At 40.7% G+C, this 19613-nt stretch overlaps 1 protein-coding gene across 2 annotated transcripts in view; it reads right to left on the bottom strand.

Annotated features, from left to right (window-relative positions):
* Positions 1-13538, bottom strand: part of PLA2G7 (phospholipase A2 group VII) — a 35630-nt gene extending 22092 nt beyond the window's left edge. Inside the window, exon 1 of one of the 2 annotated variants that reach the window (XM_079148313.1) lies at positions 13293-13538. The gene's annotated coding sequence lies outside the window, so the exon portion shown is untranslated. The remainder of the gene's footprint in view (positions 1-13292) is intronic. The other variant, XM_079148312.1, reaches the window with a different exon arrangement.
* Positions 13539-19613: the final 6075 nt, after the last annotated feature.

Raw genomic sequence — 19613 nt, 5'->3', positions numbered from 1 at the left:
GATGTGTGACAAAGTAATGAGAAGTTTTTGATATTCCTTTTCTGTCTGCCAGTTTACATTTCTTTCTTTAAAAAAAAAAAATATGGAATGCTTCTCCAGTTTGTGTGTGATCCTTGAGCAGAAGCCATGCTGAACTTCTGTGTATGGTTCCAAGTGAGCGCCAGTTTTACGTTTTTTAAAAAACTGAGAAAGAACCCCTGAGATAAGGGAGAGGACTTGATGAAGCCTGTTTCTGGAAATATCCACAAATGACTCCTGATTAACATATCACAGGCATCCGAGGAGAGGTTTGGGATTGGTTTTCCAGTGTCTCAACTTGTTGATTTTGGTTTTGTTTTGCTTTAACATTGAACAGGAATGCCTAAGGAAAGCAGAGAAGAAATCTGCTTTCAACTCATATCTTGGGAATCCAAACCTTGATTACTGGTTTAGTTAAGGATAATTAAAAAGGCTAGATATGAGACATAAACAGCAATCATATATTGAGCACCTACTATGTACCAGCAGTGTCCAGCTCCTTACTTCGTGTAGTATCAAGTCCTCACAAGGAGGAGTTAGGCAGTACCATTACCACCACTTGACTAAGTTATGTGAATGACAGGATTTAGAGCCCAGCAATTCTCTGAAGTGCATAAGAAAATAATCTGTATAGTACTATCTTGTTTTAATTTTAAATATATAATTCATACACAAATAGAAAAATTCTAGATGAATATAATCCCAGAATTCTAGATGAATATAACCCCATAAAATATTCTAGATTAATATAATCTCTGTAGGAAATCATGGTTACCAAAGTAAAAGGCAGAAAGAATTCTAGATGAATATAATCCAGAAATCCCAGAGGAATATCATCTCAGTGACTACATTTAAGTGGTAGGATTACATGTACTTGGCATCTTCCCCACAAGCTGTGACAAACAGAAATGCCTCCAGACAATGCCAAGTTTCCCTTGGAGGGTAAAACTGCCCCCAGTTGAGCATCACTGGTCTACATAAAGGGCAAGCAGATAAAGCCAAGTGGGAGATGGGACAAAATCAAACACCAGGACATGAAGAAGGCTGAAAGCTATGTTAAGAGAAATAACACTCTGAGAGCCTCTTGCCCAGCGGGTAGTAGATTCATCTAACACTGTACACACAGCTTGCTTTGTGTTGCTTTAGTCTTACAAAGATGTGTGGACCCGTCATTAATGCATTCCACCAGGGACATGGACACATCGTCACGCTTGCTTTCAATTTGTTCCCCAATCAGTCGAGTTGGGTATCTTCCTCCATGATGCTCTTCTGGTTTCCCCAGCCAGAGGCACCTGCCTTCTTCCCCTCAATGCTCACGGCAACTTATTTCCTCTTCTTCCCCAGAGCCTTTTCTTTTCCATGATGTACCATAGTAGTCTATGCCTCAGACTATCCACGGACTATCCATGGACACACCCATCCATTCAAACCTTTCCTAAGCACCCTCCACTTGCCAAGCACAGAGCACATGCCTGGTTTCTACTACAGGCACATTAAAGCTCTGTAGAGAAACGGTGCATAAGGAGTCCAAAATAATGGGGAAATTACAGCTTCTCTAATGAGAAAAACCTAGAAACAAGTTATTATTCTAAAGTCAATATATACATGAGCTTTGTTTTCTGGCACAGTGTTGTCTTTATATTGCGCTACGTGCAGAGGAGGAGGATCTGTAGCATTTGCAGTGCTTGGGGCTTCTGAAGTGTCTTCGCCCTGCTTTGGTGAAGTGCTGAGAAGGTGTGGAGGGAGCTATGGGTTCTATAAAGTGCAATTTTAAGTTAGAGATGTTTAGACAAGAATAGATTCAGTGCAGACACAAGGAGAATGGTTATTTCTGGGATGGGAGGAGGGGACATAGGAAGTCTTTGGAGAAGAGGTCACACTGGAGCTGACCCTCAGAAGAGGAGTAGTGTGAGCAGACTGATTCGGGTGCACCAGAAAAGGAAGAAAGGCATTGCACACCGAGGACACAGTGATAACAGCGCTTGCTACAGCTGAGGAATTGGCAAAATGTGTGGTACAGGACATTAGGAAAGGGGTGTCAGGAGGAAGGAGGTCGAAGGCACAGAAAACCTCACTTGCAGAACATCTAAGTTTGGACTTCTGTCCTACAGTTAATAATAGTCCCTCTGTGCCCAGTAGTGAGGACCTTTCACCCACCTGATGCACCATGAATGTTTGCTGGATTAACATAGAAAGGACTTCTGCACTGCAAAACTGTGTCTATGTGTGTCCTCAGTCCAATAGTGTGTGTGCATGTATGCATGCATTTTGCTGGGGACTCAGGGATGGAAAGTCAAGGGTCTGGAGCCTCTGCCTCTCCCTTGAACACAGCGATGCCCAGGTCTGTTTGTGTCCCAGTGATTTCATGGAAGCCCCTTCCTTAGTCCTTAGTGCACCTCTTCCTCCTAAGCTGTAGTCCTCTATTCTTATATGGATAATTTCTCCTTCAACCTGTCCTCTTGTCACTCATAATAGAAGAGCTGAAAACATTTTTCTCCAAGGAGAACAGAGAACATCGGGGCTATATGCCCTCCCCTTTGGCTCTGACCTAGTTCGGGACCAGTGCTCACCCCTCCTCTATCTTCCCACTCCTCTATCTCCCCTCATACTATGCTCTGGGGACACTGATCTTTTGGACACCAATTTCAGCTTCCCCCAGTGCTTCCTTAGCACCTACACACCATGCTCCCTCCACACAATGACTTTTCATTTAATTCCCACGTCGCTTTTTCACACTTAAAAGCTTTTCTCATCCATTTCTTTCCCCAGGTTCAATACCCTTCACCTTTCAAATTTCCTATAGTTCTATGTGCCTGGTGGGCCTGTAATAATAGGTTCTTCTGGTTTTTGATCTATTTCTCTAGCTTTAGTTCATATACCAGCTGTTTTATTATTTCTTAAATGGATAAACTCTCCTTCAACCTGTCCTCTTGTCACTCATAATAGAAGGGATTTTATTGCAAACAATTACCAGTCCTCTTTGAAAATATTATACATTTTAAGTAAACAACCAAGCATTTTCCATGTTACCAAAATGAAACAAAGCTTGCTTTTCTGAACCAAGCTCTGCTACAAGCAGCCAAAAGTCCTTGACTCCCTTCGACACTGGATTCTTTCCCCTTCCACTGGTGATGTGTGAGAGATGACTACAGAGGCCTCTAATCCTGAACATAGAGGAATATTTCAAAAACAAGTCTTTAACTCTTAAAGTTCTCTTTCCACCAATAAGTGCCTTTTCCTCAAGTGGGAGATATAAATCAGCTAGAAGTATCTGTACATTTCAGAGGCAGAACCCGGAAAAGTCTGGTGGTGACTTTGGACATTCTCTTGGAACTAGAGACTCCAAGAAGAATTTTTTGGAACCCTTGATACAACTTTCTTCACAATCGTGATGTATGAAAACCACTTCTACAGCCATCACCTCCGGCCAATATGAAAATACAAAATTTTCTTTGAAAAAGACATAACTGGACAAAAAGAACAACAGCTGGTAAGGCAAAAGCCTAGCAACACAGGACTTATGTGTTTTTTTTTTTTTTTTTTTTAATGTTTTGTTTTGTTGTGCGGGGGCGGGGTACCAGGGATTGAACTCAGGGGCACTCAGCCACTGAGCCACATCCCCAGCCCTATTTTGTATTGTATTTAGCAACAGGGTCTCACTGAGTTGCTTAGTGCCTTGCTTTTGTTGAGGCTGGCTTTGAATTCATGATCCTCCTGCCTCACCCTCTCGAGCTTCTGAGATTACAGGTGTGGGTCATGGCACATGGCAGGGCTTATGTTTTAATACCAAAAATATCACAAAACAAGTCAAGGTTATAAACAAATATACTGATGTCACTTAAATTGTCCATTCCCTTAATTGACCTTTTAATTACATTTTTGGGATTACCATAAAAAGACCTTATACACAGGGAAACAAATCTAAAAACTTTGTGCAGCACAATATGTATTTCAACTCTATAAGAGAGACAGTATACATACATATACCTACAGTGGAAACCCTACAATGTCATTCAGGGGATGACATCAATTGGATTTTATTCTGTTATTAACATATATAAAATAATTCTTTACAATTGAGAAAACTGTCCACAATGCGATTTTTAATTGAAAAAAATCATATAAAAATTGCCATGCAAAAATTCATACTAAAAAGACAATTGATATAAAAAGGATAATGGACTCATGCAATAATGTATTTTTACCATTGTTTCACATCTTTTACAATAAAATGTACTGCTTTTCTAGTAAGCATTTTAAAGGACATTCATTTAATTCAGATTTTGTATGATCATGAAGTGCTTATGTTTAATCTAAAGTAAGATATCATGTAGAGAATTAAGAGAATTATCTGTGATCCCAGAAAAAGGTATATGAAATTGAAGAGGAAGAGGAAGAGGAGGGGGAGAGACAAAATAAATATTTTTTAATTTTTGAAAAGTTTATCTTTGGAGAGTTTTATATAGTTAGAAACTAATGGTAATTTTTTTATCCTTATATCAACTTTTCTGTTTTCTAATATTTTAAGTCAGTGGAAATATGTACTTAAAATATTTTTTGAAAGGGAGTCTCACTATGTTGCCTAGGCTAGTCTTGAACTAATGGGCTCCAGAGATCCTCCTGCCTCAGTATCCCTAAGGACTGTAAGTATACCACCACACTTGGTTAAAAATTAATAATTTTTAAATAGTAAAGGCTGAAAATAATTTTCTTCAATCTTACCTCCTCAACCACTAGAGAAAATATAACCCTGGTGATCAAAAAGAACTTTTAATGAAAGCTCAGATGGTACATTCTATTTAAATTGATGTCACTTTTTAAAAAAATGTAGACTTCAAGTTTACTGCTAAAAAACTACTTGCTCTTCAAATCTCAGCATGAGATCTAGCATAACCACTACTAATCCTGATTTCCCTTTGTCCATCACTATTAAGTTCTCATTAGGCATTACTTTTTTTTTTTGTGAAACAAAAGATAAATCAAAACAAATAGTAAAATGTCAGTTTCAAATTTGGAATTTCTGTCCAGAGCTAACAAGCTGTTCAAGTAAAATCCATTCCTGGCAAGAGACTAGGACATGCATGTCTCAACTCTTCTGTTATTAGTAAAGAATCAAAACAGAAAATATTCTTTCTGGGCATGATGGCACATGCCTATAATCCCAGCAAATTTGGAGGCTGAGGCAGGGGGATCAGAAATTTGAGGACAGTCTCAACCATCTAGCGAGGCCCTAAGCAACTTAGTGAGACCATGTCCCAAAATAAAATATAGAAAGGACTGGGATGTGGCTCAGTGATAAACTGCCTCTGGGTTTATTTCCCAGTGTACCCAAGAAAGAAAAAGAATAATTTTTAGAAAGGGAGCAGAACTCCCCCACTCCCCCAAATGTCCTCATTCTAATCTCTGGAATGTGTGAAGATGCTGTGTTGCATGGCAAAGGGAAATAAAGAATGCAATAAAGTTAAAGCTGTTCATCTCAATTGTCCTTAAAATAGAGAGATTACCATGGATTAACCCTAGAGTCCTTAAAAGTGGAATAGGGATGGCAGAAGAGAAGGTCTGAAGAGATTTGGGGTTGTCCCAGCTGGAAAGGGGGCTGCTACTGCCATCTAATGGGTAGAGGCTGGGGATGCTGCTAAGTATCCTACTAAGCACAACACAGCCCTCACAACGCAGAACTATCCCCAGATGTTAAGATGCTGAGGTTAAGAAATCCTGGTGTTAAGAAAAGGCTGGAGCAACTGCATCCTTGTTTAATAAGGAAGAAAGATTTATTCATTCCAAAACAGTCTATAAGGAGGCAGACACCCAGAAAAAAGGAACAATGTTTTGATATTTAGGTCATTTATAATGCCTATTTCACCTGTCCAAACATTGCTAACTGGTCCCCGGCCAGGAATGCTAAAATAAAAGGAATGCATGGGTGGGGTTAGACTCTGATGTCCCATCTTCATTTAAGATATAAGATTCTTTTCAAAAACAATTTCCTACTCTACATTTGCTAATATTGAAACTAGGAAAGGGAAAACATAATATCAACTCTAACATTACTTTTTATTTCTACCATGTTAGCTAATGGAATCAGAACTTAATCTCACATTCTCTCAAAAGTATAAGACCGAAGTGACTGCTGCAGAAGTGTCTAAGGCCTCTTACTTTGCCCACAGTTGATAACGACTGTTGTGTAATCATTTCACAACCTCAGGAAAGAGGTACAGTCAAAAAAGCAAAATAAGAAGCAGTTCCCTAATTGTGAAAATAATTTAATAATAGCCACTTATAAGTGTTTAAAAGCAGCAAATAAAATAAAATAAATTAATTCTACTCACATCTGGAAAACAGGAACTCATCTGTATCTAATATACATATGTCCAGAAGTCTGATGCCCTATGTCTTTATGTCTTAAAGGCCATGAGGTATAAACATTATCTAAGATCACTGTGCAGCTTGCTGCCGTGCTGGGGTTCCTGAGCTTACTCTCTGATTCAGTCCAGGCTGCATGCTCAGGTAACCTAGCATGGGCACATCAGTTATAATACTCCTAATCTTCCAGTGAGTGAAGAGCTTCTAAAGAATAGTCTTAGTTTGTGGCTTGTTCTTAAAGGAACAGGAATCCTAAAATTATGAAAAACTAAAACCAAAACCAACCACTGCCCTTAACAAATGAAACATAACAGAGGCACAAGAACCAAGTGCGCGCGTGCGCGCGTACGGGCGCGCACACACACACACACACACCCCATATGTACAATATGATGTGTGTGACAGTAAGAGGTCTTTTGAGAGTTGGATGTATTCATGCCTACATGATGGTTAAGGTTAAGGTCACAGGTATATTCTTTGTGAAAATTTCCCTGGGACAGAATAATGACTCAGAAATCTGGCTCTAGCTTCCAGCTGCCAAGGTTCGAATCCTGAATCTGCTACTTATTGGCTTGGGGAACACAGTAAAGTTCTTACTCACTTTTTGCTTCTCTCCTCATCTGTCAAAGATGAGCCTTATCATGGGCTTGTTATAGAGCTTTAAGTCCTATGGGAATGTCATTATTATTACTCAAAGTAGTATTACTAACTTCTGCCTGGCCCCAACAGACTGTCATACAGGAGCAGACCACAGTGACTGGGCTGTAGGAGAGAGGACGGGGGCAGAGAGAGAAACTGGGAATGAACAAGATTCTCTTTTATTAGAGGAACTCAATATCATGTTCTTCAAATGGGAACTATAGTTTTAAACCTGACACATACACCCCCAAACAGAGGAAGATAATGAATCTGAAAAAAATGATACAGTAATCCCTAATTGTGCATGAGGGATACTTTCTAAGTCCTGGAACCTTGGATGCTTGAAACCACAGATAGTACCAGGCCCTATATATATTATGTTCTTCCCTACAGACCCTGCAACTTTTGCCACAGAGTACCAGAGTTAGTCTGTCCTTTGTGTTTTATGCTCTGATGCCTCCTTTGAATCACTATATTTGCATTTTGGGGCTACTGTAAAGTAAAATAAATATTATTTGAAAACAAGCACTGAAATATCCTGATAGCGGACCTGATAACCAAGATAGTTACTAAGGAACTAATGGGTGAGTAGTGTATACAACATGGATACACTAGGCAAAGGGAAGATTCACTTTCCAGGCAGGACAGGGTGGGATATAGCAGGATGGCACATGATTTCATCCTACTGGGGACCATGGCACACATTTTAAAATGGAATACAATTTAAAATTTATGAATTGTTTATTGTTGAAATTTTCCATTTAATATTTTCTGACCACAGTTTGACCATGGGTAACCATAGATGGAGGGGAGGCTACTATAACGTGGGCCTTAGAGGGAAGGCAGTTCTGGGAAGATCTCTTAACAGTTCCCTAAAATATCCAAATACACAAATGCATCCCACAAAGCTAAGACTAGAAATGGAGTTCTAACTCTCAAATTCACTTGTCTGATGTCTTATGTACAAACCAAAGACAGTAAAGTGAGGTAGAAAAGTAAGATAATGTTTGTATGGCAGTTAGCAATAATGATTATTTACTCTGTACCAGCCATCATTTTAAGCATTTTATATAAATGAACACATTTAGTCCTCAGAGTTCAATACACAGATGAGAAAACAGAGATAGAGAGGTTAAATAACATGTTCAAGGTCACAGAGAGAGGAAGTAGCTAAAACAGGATCTGAACTTAGGCCCTGATTCTACAGAAGATTCTCCACTTCAGTGCTACTGATGATTCATGGTGGGGGGTGGGGCTGCCCTATGGGTTGAAGGATGTTTAGCAATATTCCTGGCCTCTGTCCACTAGATGCCAATAGTAAACCCCCAGTGTGGCAACCAAGTATGTTGATGACCTGGACCCCTGGGAGAGCAAACACCCTCATTAGTTGAGAGCCAGTGTACAGTGATGGGTTCTGCTATAAATGCTCAGGAACTATCTAAGTAGAAAATAAGCCATAAACACAAGTCAAAAGAATAATGGATTAACAACAACAAAAAATATATATGAAGACATCTTAAGCTGCATAACAAAATTATAACATCTTGGAGAAAGGGAGGTCACCCTCCCACGGCATTCTGTACCAGTTGGACCACATCTTATCACACTGGTTGAGGCTTTAAGTATTTTAACAAATGAAGGCTCATACAAAAGGACAATAACCCAACAATAACTGTAGTTATGACAGAACAAGGCAGCAGGTCACATGAAGAGCTTCAGAAGGAATGGAGGGGTATGCACAACCCAGATGGCACATGACAGGTACTGTTCTGGGCACAAGGTCTTAGATATGTCCCATGGGTACCCAGATTGTTAAACTCCAATAACAGAGGCTCTTCAACAATTGGCCTTCTTTTCTTCCTCACAGGACCTAAGTATAGGTCTGAGGCCTCCCAGCATGGATACAAGAATAGGAATTCCTGAATTGGATGAGGGTAAAAGTGGGATAGGGCAGGTTGGGCTAGAGAGTCGTAACCTCAGGTTAAAAATTAAAAATCTACAAGGGTCACCCCCCAGGTAACTTAAATGAGTCAAAAAGACCTATGCAATGGAACAGGAATTGTAGGGACTGTGGCCAACTGTACCATGCAGAAGGGGCAACTGCCTCTCAACTGTAGTTGATGACTTTCATGCAGGAATGAGAACTCTATGATATTAGATCTTCTCATCATTTTCAAACCACTCATTTTTAAAGGACTGCATTTAATTGAGCATTTCAAAACATCGTATACATCGGACCAAACAGATTTAGGGCCCTATGGAGAGACTGTAACATCTCACTTGAAGATGTCCCCCCACCGCCATATAATTCTGATGGTAGATTTAACAGAACAGAAATTGTACAGATCCCAGATTTACTGTCACATGTTGTCAGCAATTTGAATCACCAGACTAGCCACTTCAAGTTGAAATTCAGACACACTGTGACCTATGATTAACTAATGGCATCTGGCACATGAGCGAAACCCAGAGGACATTAATTCAGGAAGAGCTGAAATTTCCACTGCCACTGCATACAATGTTAATGAGGAAGAACTTGTTTTCATCTAAAAGACACATCTCGTTTTTTGTAAGTTGCACGTGAAAGTGAGTCACAAAAGAGCCAGGGGGTTGCCTCATGTGGCAGTTAGGTTCTGTCATGAGAAGGTCACCCCCATCCTAGTTGGTAAACAACTTCAAAACTCTTCCCTGATTCTAAAACTTAGTCAGAGATCAACTGGGGAAAGTTCAAGAGTTTCCTGTGAGAGAGAATGCTTCACTAAGGGAAACAGTTCTATTCAACTCTGGTCCACAGTCCTCTCTAGAAATTCTGCTGCCATGTGTAGATTTTCAATTATCTATAGATCTTTCCACTCACAGATATCTATGCAGCCATATCCAGGACAAAAGCAAATCTGTCCAAAGAAAAAAAAGAGTTTTTGATGTTTTTCCAAACTCCAGCTTCAAATATTCCATTTTTAAATTTTTCCTGAACACATTAAAACTTTCAAAATTAAGCCAGCTATTGTCTTAGCATTACTAATATTGAAATTCTATGATGGTACGTTTTCTAGGTAACTCTTAGTTAAGGGATTTCAAAGCTCTGAACAGAAAAAAATATTTTTATGTATAACAAATCAGATTTATGGAACAGAATAAAAGTACACATTGAAATTTATTAGAGCAAGTTGTAAAAATGAAGCATAGAGCACTGAAAGTAACACAATGTTAGCAAATAATAATAGCAATAAATATTACATTACCCACATTAAAGGTATTGTTTCTATGTTTTTACAGGATAAATGGTCTAGACACCAATGCCAGCCCCATTGTGTGGAAGGGAAATGTGGGACAGAGAAACACTAACTTCTCACTCTAGCTCCATAAAAGAAGCCTATAGCCATGTACTGCTGTCACGCTCAATAACTTAGGTCACCATCAATAAACTTAGTCTCTTTCCCCCCTTCTTCCCTTAGAATTCATTCTCCACACTGCATCCACAGCATTTTCATAAAAAAACGTGAAGCTGTGACACAATGCCTCTACTGAAACACCATTCTTGGATTCCACTATGCTTAGAATAAACTCTAAATGGTTTGCTCCAGCCTGTGACTTGGCATGACCTAGATCCTGCTTCCCTTCCTGCTTCTTTACTCCTGCAAATCTCATTCTCCCTAACCTAATCCTGGTCATGTTGGCCTTCCAACTGGGCTTCCCATACATGCCATTCATTCCCAGGACTTTTGTGCTTGTGATTCCTTCTGCCAGAACCATCTGCCCTGCTTCCTGGAATCTTGTCTCATCTCAAGTCCATCAGAGAAGTCTCTCCTCCAAACTGAATCCAAGAACCGGGGTCCCTCCCACCTGTCCAACATACATACCACCAATTCTATCAATACCACCACTGCCGCCCAAAACATCACTATACCACAGCACTCAACTTTTCTTAAAAGTATTTGCCACTATATGAACTCGAGTTCATCTGCCCATTCTAGAATGTGAACTTCATAACAGCTTAAGTATCTTAATCATTGCTCTATACTTAACTTCTGGAACATAGATGATGCTCAATAAATATTTTTGACATGAATGAATGAACACAGTCTGATAGGAATCAGCTAGTTACTTAATTCAATGAGTATTCTTACAATAAGTATTTTCCTTCATCTCAGCTACTGTTTATTTCTTTCAAAAACAAAACTATAAGCCTATATTTATTAGCCTGTTTGATTTTAGTGTTATGAGTCATTTCTCCAAAAAATTAAGCAAGGCGACAGTGAAGGCATATCACAGGCACCTCGCTTAACAGGGCAAGGCAGTGGGAACCCTCTGCTCATGCCCTCAAACCACAAAGCTTTTCCAGAATTCTGGAACAATATGACTTCAGAATTAAATGGTCCTCTTCAATTTCTTTGAAATTGAGAGTATTTTCTCTTCAATACTTGACTTTTATGGAAACTTCTCAATGTCTCCAGAGGTCAATCTGAATGTCTTTCAAATTTCATGAATGGGGGATGGGAGGGCAGGGGATCAGGCTTAAGATAAATCCCAGCATAAAGAATCAGCTGATCATTTTTCTTTCCACGAAATTCCTATCTTTGAGGGTGCTGGGGAAAGGAACACAGATTGACAGGACTTCTAAACTATACCTGGCCTTCCCAGATACAGTTTCTGCTCCAGTTTCTCAGGTACCTACTTAGCTTTTCTCTTAATGCTCTATGCCAAGAAAGCCTCAAAGACCTCAAAGAGAGGAATAAATTGTATTTGAGTGTAAACAGATCCAGGTAAGAAAATATGGTTAGGGCCCTGTGTGTACATCAGGACCAATGCACAAGAGGGGAAATGCAGAACCTGTGGCCCAGATTTGACAGTCCTGTTTGAGGAGAAAGCCCTGGGGTGCTGGCCAAACCTTTTATACCTCAGAAGGGGTTTCTCTATTGCAAAATGAGAGTTGGAGCCAGATTAACCTCTTGTCCAACTCTGGTGCTTGGTGGCTCTACTGAGTCTACAGCCTCAGCAGCTCTGCTGGCAGCAACAGTCTGTGGTGGCAGACTCTCCTGCCAACCCCAAGTTTGATGTGCCCAGTTCAAGAAAGAGTCACATGGCCAACAGGAATTTCTTGTGCACAAACCTCTGGGGGAGAGAACATACCCTCAATACCCAAGGGCCTGGTGCTGACCTGGGCATGCTGGAAAATGCTAATTGGCAGGCTGTCTATTCGCCTTCTACAGGACTACATTCTGTAAGGTCACCAGAATTCCCTCTCTGAGGAAATCTGCCTGAAGTTGGACATTTTGCAGTGTCTCATGGCCACAAGGTCGTCTCCTTACTGCTTAGACCAATACTTAGTGCCCTGATCCTAGAGTTCAGTGTTAGCCCCAAATTTGGTTCAGAGCCTGCAAGATTGTTAAAGCTCGAGGGGATACATTTTCCAGCTCCTACTCACGTACCAGACTCCTAGCTCGGATTTTCATTTGGGTCAAAGGTAATTTGTGCAAGACTGATTTGTTAACATGTGTCTCCCAAACCTGAATCTGTGTGCCCTTAAAGGATGGCAAGTCCCTATGTATGAGTCAGATACACCCACTCCTTCCTCCCTCAGCACCTGTGCAGAAATACTAAGACCCACAGGCCTGAAGGAGTGTCCAAACTTTTCTGTTTTGGGAAATATTCCTCCTATTCCAGAAACTTCTATCAGAAGTTCCAGGAGTAAATGAGGAAGACAGTGTTTTCTATTTTCTGGTTTTGCTCGGGTTTTTGAAAAAGGGGTCTCACCTCAGACTCAGGGTAGGGGGAAAAAAAAAAAAACAAAAAAACTTTATCTTATCTGGAAGGCAGGAGGATGCTCCAGGCAAGGGTGGTATTGTTTTGTTTTAGTAATTTTGTTCCTACAGAGGCTTCTTGAAATTGGGCTCCGAAAGAAAAATTCCCCCAAACGTGTATGTGTCTGTGTATGCCCGCGCGCGTCCCGGTAAGAGCTCTATGGATTAAAAAATTCCTCAAATTCCCGCTTCGATCAGCCAGATTCTCCCCATTAGCACTGAATTCTTAGGGTTACTTCCTCGGAAAAAGGCTTGGGATCCGCCACCCTTCTCCCAACGATTCTAGCGCTGTTAGCGAGGGCGTCCGGCACTGAGCCCAGGACCAGCCAGGAGCGCTCTGCAGCTCCCCCTAGCCCACCCGGGCGGGTCGCGGTCCTGGATCCCCGCATCAGCGCAGCGACAGTGCCGCCTTAGAGGAGCGCTCCCCGCGCCTCTCCTGGGGCTCCGCTTGCCCTCGGGTCCCCTCCTCACCTGGCGCTGCACTGAGCTACTCGCGGAAACCCGGGTCCCTGGGCGGACGGACGCAACTCCAGCACACCAAACCCGACTGCCTCTCGCCGCCAGCACTGCGGGCCTCTAGCCATCCACGATCACCGTGGCCACCGCGCCCTCCGCCCTCCCCGTGCGGCCTTATCGCCTGATCCTCTCCTCCCCCGGCGCCGCGAGAGGAGGGACCGGGGAGGAGCGTGCGGCCGCCTGCCTCGCACAAACAGCGGCGGCTCGGCACCCGAGCCCTTTCGGGCGCACCCAGCACTCCTCTCCCCTGCGCGGGAACCCGTAACCAGGACCCGCCGGGAGCCTCCCCGCCTCGGGAGGGGTCCCCCCAGTGCCTCCAACAGTACTAAGCTCCTAGGTCCAGTTCGCACACCAGATTCTCATTAGATCTGCTCCCTGCCTAACTCACCCACATCAAGCCAGTCTTGCTAGTTTCATCTTGTTCTCTTAATTCACAAACAGCACTAGATTACTCTGTAATCTGAAATGCGCGGCGCATCCCGCTTGTCAGTACATTGCGCACTGAACGCGGCTTTAGAAATCGTGTGGACTGGGCTCCAGCTTGGAAAGCCCGCCGCGGTGTCAGTCTCCTTTCTTCGTGAAATATGCATTTGTGAGTTGGCGGGAAATGGTGTTGGAAGGGGATATGTTACCGCTCAGTTTAACCTGGAGTTAAATTTGAGATTTAACTGAAACGCCTTCGTTTTCCAATGTTTTCTCCCTAATCCACTTTCTAATAAATTAAAAGCAAACACGTTTTAAAGCTTTAGTCAGAAACGTAGATAATATAGGTTGTGATTTATATGTGGTGTTATTAAATTTTTGTTTTATTAAATTTTATTAAATTTTAAATAGTGGTTTGTCATTGGCTAAGTGACAGAATTGGAGATTATGTTTTTTAGATAGATTTTATTCTTAGGACTGCAGTAAGAAGTCTCGGACTGTAGCTTGCTTCTCTCACTTATTAGTGGTGTGATCTTGGGCAGTTTTGTTATCATCTCTGTCTCTCAGTTTTCTCATCCCTGAAACACATAATCAATCAGTTAGACGTATATTGTGAGAAGGAATGCCGCTACATGTGAACTGCTCAGGACAGAAGCTAGAACTTGGGAAACATTCACTCAATATGCGGAATCTAATATTAACAGCTGGAAAGAAGTAGTGACTTATTTAAACGCAATAATAAATGAAAATTTAAGTGAAACTCTATCAGCCTAGTGACATTTCACTGTACTTCTTGGTAGAGCCCCCTGTAAAATAAATTGCCCCACAATGTTAATCTCAAAGAGGACATTATGCCTTACCAAAGAGAACTCCTAAGGCCCGTCTTTCATTGATCTTAAGACCAGATCAAGAAGTTGGAGACTTCCAAGGCTTTGAGAACAGGTCCCGAAAATAAGTATGAAATACATTGTTCACCTCTCCCACTGCCAGCAACATGCCATCTCCCACAGTCATCTGATGACTTTTCTGGGAAGGGATCCCAGAGTGATTGGCATTTGTCAGGATTAGTACCTTGAGAAGATGCTCAGTATGGGGTTTCCAGATTTTCCAGATTCAGCAAACAAAAAATGCAGAACTCTCAGTTGAATTTGATTTTAAACAACAAATAACTTTTTAGTATGTCTTATGTAATATTTGGGACATATTCTACAAAATTATCTGTAGTTTACCTGAAATTCAAATTTAACTAGGCATCCTGCATTTTATCAGGCAATCCTAATAAGTGGAATTAGTAAAGAATATTCCTCATATTCTAAAAAGACAAGTCAACAGAGGCAAATTATTAGGTGAGTTTGATGTGGGTAGTAAAGAAAAAATGGAGTTGTGTTTATAAGTTGATTTGTTATTGAGCTACTTCTTATCTCTTACTTTCTACCTATATCTCCCATTGACAGCAATGCTTCTTTACTGTTTACATAAGTAAAAGTGATTGCTTTTTGCTTCAATCAACATACTGAATAATGCGTTCAACGGGGGTTTATTTAAATAGTGTTTATTGAGGGCCAACTACATGTCAGGTACCATTTCACAAATAAATAAGACAAAAGTCCACATCTGCAGGATAAGGTAGGTAAATAGAGAAGACTGTGGGTGTTCAGCAAAGTGAGTTTATTGTCCCAGGAAAGATCCTGTGGGAACCAAGGATGGGATCCACTGCATGGGATCCAATAAAAATCTGCTCCAACCAGAATGAACAGAAGAGTGAAGACCCAGGATAGCACTTGTGCGTGAAAGTCTGGAGAGCAGCTCATCACGATTGGAAAGCTCCGGGGGGTGAGGGGTAAGTGGAAACCCTTGAGACTATTAGATGGTGACAGAATGCATAGAAAAAAAATGAGACTATATTGTTCCACTTTAAAGTATAAATTTAAAATTAAAACCAGGAATTCCAAGAGGGAAACATTCAGAAAAGTTCTGACACACCCTGTAATGGATTGATTTGAACCTACTGGGACTATCTCAAACAGGAGACACCATTAAAACCTGAAATCCAAGAATATTCTTCAAATAACCCAGAGAAGGGAGTATGATCAGAAGGTTATGCTCAGCTGCAGGACACAGTTTTCTAGTTGAATCATAGCAGTACCGCTTGTTGGCTCTCAACCTTTAGAATCACATTGTAAACAAGCCAAGGAAGAATTAATCTCACTATACCATGTTAGGCAAAAATGACTGATTTTTTAAATGTGCAAGTAAAAGTGGATAGATAGCAGGATGTAGGAGTGGAGAGCCAAGGAGAGGAGGTTGGGTTACTAAGGTGATCAGTTTAGAAAGTAAAAAGTCAGAAGATACTGTCTTTGGTGGGTAGAAGAGGACAGTAAGATCTGGTGAGGAGGAGAGAGCAGTGGGGGTTCAGCATAGAGAGGGATCTCTATTAGGAGTAGAAGGGCCAGAATGTATATGAACTAAATCTTTAATTTACCTAAGAGAAATTAGGTACGTAGGGCCTAAGATGGTACACCAAGAAATAATGACAGCAGGCTCTTGTGGAAATATGATAATACCCACCAGAAATCTAAAACACAAACCATTAAGAGTTTAGGGAATGAGATTAGAGTTGGGGTTAGGGTTAGAGTGGGCTGATGTGGGGAGCTCATTTTTCTTTTTTAGTACTTCAGTACTTTGGAACAATTTGAACTATATGCATGATGACACTGAATAAATATTTAAAACTTTTAAAGATTAGAAACTTGCAAATAGGAAGACTTCTCTAAGAAAATGGATTTTAAGAATCAGTAAGCAATATGGAGAGTCCTCAGAAAACTTGGAATGGACCAACCTTTTGACCCAGTTATCCCACTCCTCAGTTTATACCCAAAGGACTTAAAATTAGCTACTACAGTAGGGCAGCCACATCAATGTTTATAGCAGTTCAATTCACAATATCTGGATTGTGGAACCAACCTAGATGTCCTTCAACAGATGAATGGATAAAGAAACTGTGGTATATATACACAATGGAATATTATTTAGCCATAAAGAAGAATAATATTATGGCATTTGCAGATAAATGGATGGAATTGGAGAATATCATGCTAAGTGAAATAAATCAATCCCCAAAAACAAAAGACTGAATGTTTTCCCTGATAAGTGGATAATGATACATCATGGGGATGGGGGTTGGGGGGGTGATAGAAGAATGGAGAAACTTTAGATTACATAGAGGAAAATGAGAGTGAGGAGGGGCAGGGGTATGAAAGCTGGTGGAATGAGACAGATGTCATTACCCTATAACATGTATGATTATACAAATGTTATGAATCTACATCATGCACAAGCATAGAAACTAAAAGTTGTACTCCATTTGTGTACAATGAATCAAAATGCAGTCCGTAAAAATTAAAAAAAAAAAAAAAAAAGAATCAGTAAGAGTTAATCTGGAAAAAAAAAAAAAGAGAACTTTCTATAGAAAATGGGACTGCATGAGCAAAGGCACATGGGTCTCAAAGTGAATGGCACACCTTGGGAATGTCCAGGTCTCCACTGAGGCATCAGGTATGTGGATGAGACAGAGAAGAAAGTAAGAAAGAAAAGGTGAGCTGGGGCTACTTGGAAGAGTCCCCTGAGCAATGCAGCTGGGTTTGGACAGTGAGCATCTCCAGGGCAGGAATCATTTTTATTCCCCTGCATCAAGTATAGAGCCTAACACAAGAAGTCACCCAATAAATGCTTTTGGAATGAATGACAATTATTTATAGGCAATGGAGAGCCATCAGAGTTTTTAAGCTGAGTAGTATTATTCTTATTTTTGGAAGATAATTTTATACTGAAAAAGATGAACTGAGAATAGAGAAATCAAAAACAAGCCATGAATTAGGAGGCTGTTAAGTGAAAGGTAATGATGCAAACCAGGATACTGACATGCGAATAGAGAGCGAAGGTATGAACCAGGCCAAAATGGACACAAAAGATCAAGAAGAGAAGTAAGTCCCAAGTGGTCCTGAGACTTCTAGCTGGGGAAACCAGGAAGATGATGAAGCCCCTAGTTGATGAAAGAAAACAAGGAAAATGAACAGGTGTCAAAATGAGATAACAAATGCAGCCTGCATATACTAAAATTTGAAAACTCCAAGGATGATGTTTTCAAAATTGAGGACCTTGGGCCATTCATAGCTTATGAAGTCTATGTGGTTAGTTGAGGCAAGCCCTGCCCCCAATGAAATGAAAAATGAGATAAATTTCAAAGTGCATCACATGTGGTGAAATATTGTTCCACAAACTTACATTTTCATTACATACATATGTATGCATCTGTTGTAAAATTACTTTCCTACTATGTGTTAAAAACAATGTTTGAGAGCTTTTACCCTCAGAACACAGGCAGACGCAGTGGTAGAAGTCAACTTCCACCTGCTCAAGAGGGTCACCTCGGCACCTCTCTTTCTAACTCTGCCTTCAGTGACTTCGCATTGTGTCTTTTTAAAAATCTTTTCTTTAAAGTATTTTCTTTGTAGTTGGAGATGGACACAACACCCCCAATTTATTTGTCTATTTTTATTTGTTGGCTCTTAACCTTTAGAATCACATTATAAACAAGCCAAGGAAGAATTAATCTTACTATACCATGTTAGGCAAAATTGACTGTAGTGCTGAGCATCGAAACCAGGGCCTCACGCGTGCCAGGCGAGTGCTCTACCACTGAGCCACAACCGCAACCCTCCCATCTTCTGCTATTATAGCAGAATGCTACAGACCAGGTGAACTATAATCAATAAGTTTATTTAGCTTATGGTTTTCTGATGGCTGGGAAGTCTAAGATTGTGACACTGGCATCTGGCAGGAGACTTTGCACTGTGTCATGACATAGCAGGACAAGTGAGCATGCTAGAGGCAGAAGGAAAAAAAATCAGGCCAACTTCATCCTTTTTTTTTTTTTTTTTTTTTTTTTTTAATCAGGAACACAGTCCATGATAACAGCATTAATCTATTCATGAGGTGGAGCCCTTATGGCCTATTCACTCCTTAAAGGCCTTATCTCTTACTACTGTTATAGTGGCAATTATATTTTAACATGAGTTTGGGAGGAGACATTTAACCTGTCAAACACTGAAAGCTTAGAATCAGCTGTAGTAGGAAACTATGCACAGAAGCTGGCAAACACAACAAAATAAGAATGCATCCCCCAGCTCTGGACTCCCACCTGCTCCAAGCAGTCACATCTCTGGACAGATCAATCTCATAATTAATTATTCACACAAGTCTGAAGCTCAATGTGGAGACCTGGAAAGAAGCTGTTTATCTGGAAGGTGTTTATTAGTTGTGGGGTTAACAATGAGTGTGCTTGTAGAAAAGGAACTCTAAAGAACACCCGCTTCAGGCAAGGTTGGAGGAAGAAGAGCTGGTGAATGAGATTTTCAAAGATTGGTGAAAGCGAGATGGAAATTGGGTTAGAGAAGCTCTTACATATAAAGAGAGAAAAGGGGCTTTCAAAGGCAAATAGAATCAACACTGCTGACTCAATAGGATGGGTGAAGAAAGGAAGAAAGGGTTTTGGAGCTTAGCAATTGGGAGGACATTGGTGGCCTTTAAATAAACATAACAGGCTATGGGAATAGATAGGAGAGGGGCCAAAAGGTTTAGAGATAAGGATACAAACACAGAGTGAGGATTATTTTTAAGACATTTTGTGAAGAAAGAAAGGAAAAAGAATCTGGCTGTAGCTTGAGGAAGAAAAAGAATTATGAGGGTAAAATTCCAGAGCATCATAGTGAAATCCTCCTGGAGGTTGGAAGTTTTCTGAGCCCCTCCTACACCATGATGGCTGGAATTCACTTGTTAGTCCTGGAGTTGGAT

The sequence above is a fragment of the Sciurus vulgaris genome, assembly GCF_902686455.1.
Source record: "Sciurus vulgaris genome assembly, chromosome: 7".
NCBI classification, from domain to species: Eukaryota; Metazoa; Chordata; class Mammalia; order Rodentia; family Sciuridae; genus Sciurus; species Sciurus vulgaris.
The sequence above is the reverse complement of the archived record's forward strand: the minus strand, read 5'-3'. Positions and strand labels throughout refer to the sequence as shown.